Below are 11,332 nucleotides of genomic sequence, written 5' to 3'. Positions count from 1 at the left end.
TTGAATTAATATTGACATACCATTAGTGTCTACTTGATAGTAGTCGGAGACATAGTAACCTTCACAGTGCCGATCAATTACATTGAAAATACTACATATCTTGTGTATATATGAATTATGTACAAAAAATATGTTAATTGAATTGCCGGTAGGAAATTAAGATCGGTAGGAGGAGTATTAGTACATAATATGTAGGAGGCCACAAATATATGTACAATATTTACTCTGGTAAAAGTTTTGAAAGAACAAAAGCATTAATAATATGTTTTATTAACTTATAAAGTACTGTATGAGATTACAAAAATTGAAATAATTTATTCTAATTACATTTACATGACTCAAATATAAGTAATATGTTGTTTATTTTTTTAAAATTTGCAGAAATAAAAGAAAAAAGCGAAGAATAGAGAAGCAGTTATGAGACACCGCAAAAAAAAAAAAAAAAAAAAAAAAATTTTCCAATTGTTAGAATGATAATAGTAATTGTTAATATCAAACTGTTATAATTAACGTACAATTATATTTTTTATTGTAGACGCACTTCACTAAGATGGAAAAAATGTTATACAACTGAACAGGGAAATACAACTAAAAAATGAACTATTACAAAAGGTACCTTTTTAATACATGTTTACCAAAATATAGAAAATATGTGAATTTATGACTTTCAATTCTCAATCCATTTACAATTACATTGCTAAAGTATTATATCACATTTACAGATTGCCAGGAACCAAAACCTCAATCGTGGTACATCGTAATTTAATATAATTTATATTCTTCGATCTTTTATAAAAAAAAAATACTATGTATACCTTGTATACCTTATAAGCTTTTGTTTAAATATCACATGAAGATCCGATTAACTTTAGTAAAAAGTATAGTGATTGGTTTGCTGAACATCACCAACGTATAACAACTACGTAGAAGATTGATTGGAGAATTCATTTGTAGTGACCCGAACTTTTTCATGTTTATATATATTAAATGAAGTTGATATTTACATGATTAAATGTTTCCAACATGTTAAGCAATCAAACTTGTTAAGACTTGATTAATTGAAATAGGTTTCATGTAGACAATTGACCACCCAAGTTGACCGGCGATTCACGAACGTTAAAACTTGTAAAAACTATATGATGATATATATATGGATATGTATATAGCTAACATGATATTATGAAAAGTAAGTATCTCACTAGGTATATTAACAATGAGTTATATACATAAAATAAGACTATTGAATTATGAAACTCGAAACGATATATATAACGATTATCGTTATAGCAACGCCTTACTAAATACATATGTATCATATTATGATATATTCATTGTTGGTGATTTGTGTCACCAATATGATTTAAGTGTAATGGGATTAATTTGTTAACCAAAATAACCTTGATAAATATCGAACAAGTTTGGGAAAGTGTGGAGTACACACTTGTTTGAACTTATCTTGATTATGACGGGGGTTCGGGGGCAGCGTCCCTGGCAACCCCTGACGGGGTCCAAGGGGCAGAGCCCCTGGCTGGGATCGAGCTGCCAGGTCAGTTCGGAAATTTTTTTGTTTGGGTTAATATCGCTTTATTAAAAATGTGTTAAAATTTGATTTAAAGCTTTCAACAACATTAAATGAGATCGTTAACTTAAAGCTTTCAAAAACAACACTTACATGTAACGACTAACGATGACTTAACGACTCAGTTAAAATGAATATACATGTAGTGTATTAAGATGTATTAATACACTTTTGAAAGACTTCAAGACACATATCAAAGTAATTCTACTTAGCAAAAATGCTTACAATTACATTTTCATTCATTTTCATCAACAATTCTACTCGTAGTCATTCAGTATTCGTATCCGTATTATACACAGCTTCTAGACGTACTTACTATGAGTATATACCAATAGGAACTAGCATGGGATTCCACTCTTGATTATGTCATGCATGACTAATCAAATTTAACTTCTACCATGAACTAGTCAACTAACTAGAACTCCTTTTAACCCCACTCACCACTCATCATTCACCACTCACCAATCAATCCATTTCACTTCCAATTCTCTTTCTAATTCTCTCTCAACACCTACACACACTTATGAATGAATTTTTCAAGTAAACTAATCATCATCTTCATCAAAAATTTCTTCAAGAATCAAGCTATAATCATCATAGGAAGAACACTTCAAGAACACTTCAAAAATCCTTTCAAATTTACTAGTTTACTTCCAAGCTTTCTAATCCATTCCAAGTAATCATCTAAGATCAAGAAACCTTTGTTATTTACAGTAGGTTATCTTTCTTATTCAAGGTAATATTCATATTCAAACTTTGATTCGATTTCTATAACTATAAACTATCTTAATTCGAGTAAAAATCTTACTTGAACTTGTTTTTGTGTCATGATCCTACTTCAAGAACTTTCAAGCCATCCAAGATCCTTTGAAGCTAGATCATTTTTTGTCACTTCCAGTAGGTTTACCTACTAAACTTGAGGTAGTAATGATGTTCATAACATCATTTGATTCATATATATATAACTATCTTATTCGAAGATTTAAACTTGTAATCACTAGAACATAGTTTAGTATATTCTAAACTTGTTCGCAAATAAAAATTAATCCTTCTAACTTGACTTTTAAAATCAACTAGACACATGTTCTATATCTATATGATATGCTAACTTAATGATTTAAAACTTGGAAACACGAAGAACACCGTAAAACCGGATATACGCCGTCGTAGTAAAACCGGGGGCTGTTTTGGTTTGGATAATTAAAAACTATGATAAACTTTGATTTAAAAGCTATTCTTCTGGGAAAATTATTTTTCTTATGAACATGAAACTATATCCAAAAATCATGGTTAAACTCAAAGTGGAAGTATGTTTTTCCAAAATGGTCATCTAGACGTCGTTCTTTCGACTGAAATGACTACCTTTACAAAAACGACTTGTAACCTGTATTTCTGACTATAAACTTATAATTTTTCTGTTTAGATTCATAAACTTAAATTCAATTTGAAACCATAGCAACTTGAATCACTCAAAACGGATTTAAAACGAAAAAGTTATGGGTAAAACAAGATTGGATAATTTTGCTTGTTGTAGCTACGTGAAATTTGTAACAAATTTATACAAATCATAACTTAACTAACTTATATTGTATTATACATGTATTCTAACATATATTATGCAATCTTGGGATACCATAGACACGAATACAATGTTTTGACATATCATATCGACCCATATATATATATATTTCGGAACAACCATAGACACTCTATATGCAGTAATGTTGGAGTTAGCTATACAGGGTTGAGGTTGATTCCAAAATATTATATATACTTTGAGTTGTGATCTAGCCTGAGACTTGTATACACGAGGTCGTGGATTGATTCGAGATAATATATATTGCTTTATTTCTGTACATCTAACTGTGGACAACTAGTTGTAGGTTACTAACGAGGACTGCTGACTTAACAAACTCAAATCATTAAAACGTAATAAAAAAATGTTGTAATTATATTTTGATCATACTTTGATACATATGTACATATTTGTTATAGGTTCGTGAATCGACCAGTGGCCAAGTCTTATTTCTGGCAAAGTAAAAATCTGTGAAAGTGAGTTATAGTCCCACTTTTAAATCTAATATTTTTGAGATGAGAATACATGCAGTTTTGTAAATGTTTTACAAAATAGACACAAGTACTTGAAATTACATTCTATGTTAGATTATGAATACCGAATATCACCCTTTTAGCTTGGTAGCCTAAGAATTAGGGAACAGATACCCTAATTGACGTGAATCCTAAAAGTAGATCTACGGGCACTAACTCCCCCCATACTGGAAAATGGTATGCTTTAGTACTTCGAGTTATTAATACATATGGATTTCTATTTTGGGGATATTCTATATGCATTTTGTTAATGTCGGTTACCAGGTGTTCAACATATGAATGATTTTTATACAGATTGTATGTTATTGAAAGATGAAATCTTGTGGTCTATTATTACGATTTGATATATATAGGTTAAACCTATAACTCACCAACATTTTTGTTGACGTTTAAAGCATGTTTATTCTCAAGTGATTATTAAGAGCTTCCGCTGTTGCATGCTAATTTATGGACAAGAGTTGGAGTCAGCATGCTTGTATAATAATGTTTAAAAACTGCATTCGAAGATTTAAGTTGATGTGTAATATTATTGTAAACCATTATGTAATAATCGTGTGAAAACACTATATTTTAGATTATCATTATTTGATAATCGTCGTAATATTTTTAAACCTTTATTGATAAAATAAAGGTAATGGTTTGTTTAAAAATCGAATGCAGTCTTTGAAAAACGTCTCATATAGAGGTCAAAACCTCGCAACGAAATCAATTAATATGGAACGTTTATAATCGATATGAACGGGACATTTCATCATTGAAGACGACATTCTACCGATTATCGAAAACATATTATCACATTTCTATAGCTTATTTAATATACAAAAATTTGCTACTAAATTTGATGTCTTTAGTATTACATATGGTACTTGGATGTGTCCTACTCAATGGTGTATAATTTGGATTGGTGGATTATGTTCAACTGATATGCTACAGGAAAATACACAAAACTATTTATTTAACTTATTTATTATTGGTACACTAAACCCTAAACCTTAAACCCGAATCCTTTTTAGAAAAAGTAGGCTTAACTAACGAAAGAAAAATTGAACCATATACATTCTTACCGAAATTTCAAACCTTAAACCCTAAACGATATACCCTAAACTCTAAACCCTAAACCATAAACTCTAAATCCTACACACTAAATCCTAAACCCTACACACTATATTTAAACTTTCCCTTTGGGTTTAGGGAAACTAAAACCCTAAACAATAATTTCTAAACCCCAATTTTCTAAACCGTAATTGCTAAACCCTGGATATAGGGTTTAGGTTTTAAGGTTGGTTTAGGGATTAGGGTTTGGGGTTGATTTAGAGTTTGGGGTTTATGGTTGGTTAAGGGTTTAGGGTTTTGGGTTTAGGGTTTTGGGTTAGGGTTTAGGGAAACCAAAACCATAAACCCTAATTTCTAAACCCCAATTTCTAAACACTAATTTCTAAACCCTAATTGCTAAACCCTAGAAATAGGGTATATGGTTTAGGGTTTAGGGTTGGTTTAGGGTTTAGGGTTAATTTAGGGTTTAGGGCTTAGGGTTTAGGGTTTATGGTTGGTTTGGGGTTTAAGGTTTAGGATTTGATTAGGGTTTAGGATTGGTTGAGGGTTTAAGATTTAGGTTTTAGGATTTAGGGAAAGCAAAATCATAAATCCTAATTTCTAAAAACTCATTTCTAAACCATAATTGATAAACCATAAACCCTGAATATATGGTATAGGGTTTAGGGTTTAGGGTTTAGGGTTGTGTAGGCTGTAGTATTTAGGGATGATTTGGGGTTTAGGGTTTAGAATTGGTTTAAGATTTAGGGTGAGTGTAGGGTTTAAGGTTTAGGGATGGTTAATGGTATAGGGTTTAGTGTTTAGGATTTAGGATTTAGGGTTGGTTTAGGGTTTAGGATTGGTTTAGGGTTTAGGATTGGTTAAGGGTTTAGGATTTAGGATTTAGTGTATAGGATTTAAGGTAGGGTTTAGGTTTTAGAATTTTGAATGCATGTTTTAGGGTTGAAGGTGTAGGGTTTATGGTTTAGTTTTTATATTTTACTGTTTAGGCTTTAGGGTTTAATGTTTAGAGTTTAGGGTTGGTTTAGGGATTAGGGTTTTAGATTGGTTTAGGGTTTAGGGTTTAGAATCGGTTAACTGTTTATGGTTTAGTGTTTAGTGTTTAGGGTTTAGTATTTAGGGTTTAAGGTTTAGGGTTTAGGTTTTAGATTTTAGAATGCATGTTTTTAAGTTGAAGGTATAGGGTTTAAGGTTTAGTGTTTTTAATTTATTGTTTATAGTTTAGGTTTAGCGTTTAGGGTTTAGTGTTTAGGGATTGGGGTTTAGGTTTGATTTAAGGTTTAGGATTTAGGGTTGGTTTAACGTTTAGGGTTTAGGATTGATTTACGGTTTAGGGTTTAGGGTTTAGAATTGGTTAAGGGTTTAGGGTTTAGGGTTTAAGGTTTAGGGTTTGGGTTATAGATTTTAGAATGCATGTTTTAGGGGTTAAGGTATAGAATTTATGGTTTAGTATTTATAGTTTATTGTTTAGGGTTTAGGGTTAAGGGAATAAGTTTAAGGATTAGATTTAAAGTTTAGGTTTAGGGATTAGTGTATAGGGACTGAGATATGTTGATAAAGCTGAATGTTAATTTTATTTTGGTTGAATTTATTATGTATGATCTTACTATACCTTAAAATAGAACTTTTATTAACAAATAAGTCTTCCTAATCTATCCTTTAATCACCATTAGATCAACATTGGACTTTTATCTACCCTTTGATCTAACGGTTCAAATTAATCCGGTAAAACCATTACTTAATCTAGAAATTGCCTACTTAGTGGTACAATAATACCCTTTTTAAATAAATACATATCAATTTGAATTTTGAATTTTAAACAAGTAATTAAATGCACCCTATAATTATGGATTAAACCATCCAAAACTTTTGGTAGTGTATATTAATCCAATATCCCTCCCATTTAAATCGATTCAATTGGATCTCCAATACCCCATTTCTTCCACACTTTTGCTTCCCATCCGATTATAGGTACACATCTGATCTCATCCAAATCGAAATTTCGTCCCTAATTGTTTGCGTATATATGCGACAGACCAAAGGAGCTCCTTTAATTCTTTATAAGTAAAATGTGCGTATTTTTTTTACAGCCTAAATCTGCTCTTCCTACGTTGGTAGCTCTGAAATTGTTAGTGTATATTGCGATTATTCATGTTTCTTCTGTACTTGATAATGTATTGTTGATTATCGATTATTTATTTATTTATTATTGTTGATTGTTGAGCATTCCCGATTTTGTGTCTGGGTTTGAGTGTGAAAAGGGGTTGATAAATGCAACATAGTACTTAGGCCTGAAAGAAAACACGTTGTCGCTTGTGCTGCTGTATATAAATCTTGGAGGAGTATGTGTAAAGAAATTTTTACAACGCCCAAAACTTGTGGAAAGCTTACTTTCCCAGTTTCCCTAAGGCGGGTGTTTAATTATTACTAATTTACTATCTCTTTTATATTTATACATTCAAGTTTAAAATTTGGGTACTAATAGTCATTTATTATGTTTTCAGCCCCGGACTCGTGACTCTACTATTCGGTGTTTTATTAAGAGGGATAAATCAAACTTGACATATCATCTTTACATGTGTCTTAGCCCATGTGAGTGTTTCAGAATTGTGTTTATGCCCCCCGTTTTCGGGCTCGATTCATGCAATTTTTTTTTCTTTGCAACGTAGTCTTTTAGGGTTGCTTTACATTTGAATTTGAAATCTTATGATAATAAACTGACATTTGGTTTTGTTTGCAGCAGCTTTGTTGGTTGAGAATGGGAAGTTTCTGCTTTCTGCTAAAAGATCTAGGAGGACTACTTGCACTGAATATGTTATCTCCATGGATGCTGATAATATATCAAGGACTCAAGGTCAAGTAGTACTTATATTGGCAAACTCAGGTATATAACCTAAATAAATAAATTTATAAAGTTCCTCTTTTTACAGTTCTGACCAGTAATGGCAATTCAAACCCTTATGTTTTTACAGTACGAGCCTCTGTTCGTGCTACTTGGATGCCTCAAGGTTGTTCAGTTTGCATGATGAACGTGTCGGTTGGGTTCAATAATGGTTCAAAATGGGCTAAAATATTGCAATTTGGCATGTGAGTTATAGTTACAAAAGCTAATATTATTTCAATTATGATTGGTCTTAATGAGTACTGTGATATAGGTGGTTTTATGCAGTTAAAGTACACTACAAAAGACTTTTGACCTATTTGACATATTCCTTTTTTTAACTAATGTTTTGATTTACATGTCTGACTCATTAGAGATAAAACATTTCCCAAGTTAACTCTATCATTAGAGATTTGGGTCAAAATTGTCACTTCTAAGTGGTAATACTATTTAATTGAAATTCTTACGATTTGTGTATTGTTAATCAATTCAGGTGATAAATTGAAAAAACTCGAGTAAGAAAAGGGTATTGTAATGCGATTTGTGATAGGTCACAGGTAAGCAACACATATTCAGTGATCGGTCAAAGTCAGTCAAAGTCAAAGTTGGTCAAAGTTAAAGTTGGTCATAAAACTTATACTCCATGAGTTATTTTCACGCAGTGCCACATCAGGAGGTATACTTGATAGAGCTATTGAAGCATAAGAATTAAAACATGTAGATTTCTTAAGGCTATGAAACATATCGAGGGGTACCTTGAATTATCAGCAAAAACAAAAACGTATTTTACTACGGTTGTTGCTTTGTGGGATGCAGATTTCTATGGTAAAGTTGATGATGATGTACACGTAAATATAGGTAATTATTCATATATCATAAAATTGCATGAGGACCTTACCTTTAAATTATTTGTTATTCTAAATGCTAGAATGTTACATGAAGGTACACTGGGAGCAACATTAAGTAGATATCAGTCAAAACCTTGTGTGTAAGTTGGATGCATGAAATCGGGTCCCGTTCTTGCTCATAAGTAAGTCAAACCTCCTTTTTATATGGCAATATGGTGTATAAGTACGTATTCTTGGGTTAAGTCAAAACGGGTCATGTAAAGGATATAGCATGAATGGTTAGGATTGGTATACAAATAGCATATACGATGACAAAAGAGGAACCGATTTGGTTTAAGATGATAACATAAACTCCATAGCAAACACCTATAAATCCATTTATGTGATAATTGTATCGTTTAGTGTTATGCTATTATGTTCTAATTTATAAATACGTCAAACTGTATTTGAGTATATGTTAGTACTTGATACCCGATAAGTACCATAGAAATTTACATCATCTAAAATTAGTGCTGACAAAGTGAAGGTTTTAGACGTTTTCATACGGCATACTGATACCCTTTTTCGGGGCGCTAAGTTGAAAGCCCTTGTTTTCTTTCATACCAGGAAGGTAAGCCTTTCCAACTCGTCATTCTTTATGGTGCAAATTAGGAGAATTTGTACACATATGTCTGCACACAACTAAGAAGCATGGTTGATATTTTTTTAACTTTTTAGTGTGTGTTTGAGACATTATAACATTATGAGAATTGATCCACTCATATGTAAATAAATGGACACTTTTAGACAAATAACAATATTTCTTTCCCAGTCTGAAAAAAATAGGGTCTGATGTGCACTGTTATGATCAATTAATGGACACTTTTAGTCATCTTACCATTCAAATTCTTTTTTTAACCTGATAGATTATGGGCTATCCAAGGTTGGTCTCATAAATAGCACTGAGGACATATCCGGGTCAACAACCATCAGGACTACCCCTTTTTAGGACGCTGAACTCAAAACAGATTCAACGTCATCAATGAACTGAGAACAGCCACAAAATCTATCCGTTGTTGGCACCCCTGACTATTTGGCACCCGAAATTCTTCTTGCAATGGACATGGTTTTTATATGAATTGTCTACATTTTTTAATTTTTAGATTGACAATTAGTTTATGGTTAGCAATGAATGTGTGAAGAAATTGTTTGTAGTCAAAGAATACAACATGTTTGTTATGTGTGATGTCATCAATCTGTTCATACTTATTACACTTCTATTAAGGACTTTGATATAAACCAAACTAATTAGAAGAGGTGCATTTGGGAATAATATGCTTACTTTCTTCAACGTATCTTGGTTAAGTTTTGCAGGTTTTATGGAAGGCTAATATGATTCGTAAAAATGCAGTTCAAAGCATTTTGACTGAGCGTGATATACTAATATCGGCTTGCAATCATTCATGGTGAGAAATAACTTTTTGGTTTATATAGTGTGATTTTTTCAGATTATAGTACTAAAGAGGTTTGTTGTTTTTGAATGGAAAATACAAATATTCTACAAGTATTCTAACAATTAATTCACCTTCATTCATTGTTAATGCCCTATTTGACCACTATGTATGTTTACATATGGTAGTTGTTATTTCATTCCCAAGTTCTTTTCGGTTGCAATTTGAGTTTATGTGATTTATATATTGTAACAAGATTGTTGTTGATGTGTTTTATGAGTGTATGTTAGTTTGTGCTTTTTGAATAAATGTATTACTTACCGCTCTACCAGTATATATATAGATTTTTCAAAAATATGTGTGTTTTGTGATCAGAGGAGTAAGATATCATGAACCGGAGCACTAAAAATTTGATGAGGAAGGAAACAAGTATTTTCGTCACGCTACAAGATAGTTATATGCTATATCAAAAGATTTAGCTACTTATATCTCGATTAACCAGTAAGTATATGTTTTCTCTCTCTTTATTTCTTATCAATTGTTGTGTTTTTCATCTCATTTTGGAGCATTTAGAAGGTTTAGACATGTACTACACAAATATGCCAATGAAGATGTCTCAATTGGATCATGGTTTATCGGATTAGATGTGGAGCACATTGATGATAGGAGGTTATGTTGTGGAACACCACCAGGTAATCTCCTTTATTAATAACTAATAATATCTTTCTAAAAATATATAATTAAATAACCTATTATCAAATATCAATATCAATCATATTTATAATAAGTTGATTAATATTTAAGTATTTATCTAATGATGGGTTTTCGTTAACACGCTTAAAAATAATATTGTACGGTTAATTATTATTTTTTAGTTGGCGGTTAATAAGATTCAACATTTTTAAGCGTGTTAATGCCAACTTTAAGGTTGTCTTTCGTTGAAAAATCCTTATTTAAATGTTTTGAAAAAATATCTAAATGTTGGTGTAGATTGTGAGTGGAAGGCGCTAGCGGGGAACATATGTGTGGCGTCATTCGACTGGAGTTGCAGCGGGATTTGCAGATCTGCTGATAGAATCAAGGATCTTCATAAGCATTGTGGGGAAGATGAGAGTGCTCTTTGGAATACGAGTTTCTAAGTAGCACAACCCTTTTTGTGACACTTATTTATATATGAACTTAAGCGTTGTGGTGTAGATTATGTTCATAGGTCTGTAAAATATGGAGATGTATACAAAAAGATAGAAATAGAGGTTGCAGGAACATCATGTTGGAGCAACTCTTGACGGTTAAATAAATAAATAATTTTAATGATGCATTTTAAATAAAAGTACACATTTATCATTCCTTTATCTTCAATCAAATACGAGTTTTGAAGCATTTTTATGTTGACTTCCTTATTAGTGAGTATAAATGTGATGAATCCAATCAG

The 11,332-nt window shown here is 31.6% G+C and overlaps 1 pseudogene; it reads left to right on the top strand.

Moving 5' to 3' along the window:
- Positions 1 to 6,150: 6,150 nt before the first annotated feature.
- Positions 6,151 to 11,039, top strand: LOC139877195 (probable beta-1,3-galactosyltransferase 2; annotated as a pseudogene).
- Positions 11,040 to 11,332: the final 293 nt, after the last annotated feature.

The sequence above is a fragment of the Rutidosis leptorrhynchoides genome, chromosome 11 (assembly GCF_046630445.1).
Source record: "Rutidosis leptorrhynchoides isolate AG116_Rl617_1_P2 chromosome 11, CSIRO_AGI_Rlap_v1, whole genome shotgun sequence".
Classification (NCBI taxonomy): Eukaryota; Viridiplantae; Streptophyta; class Magnoliopsida; order Asterales; family Asteraceae; genus Rutidosis; species Rutidosis leptorrhynchoides.
This window is presented reverse-complemented; position numbering and strand designations above follow the sequence as displayed.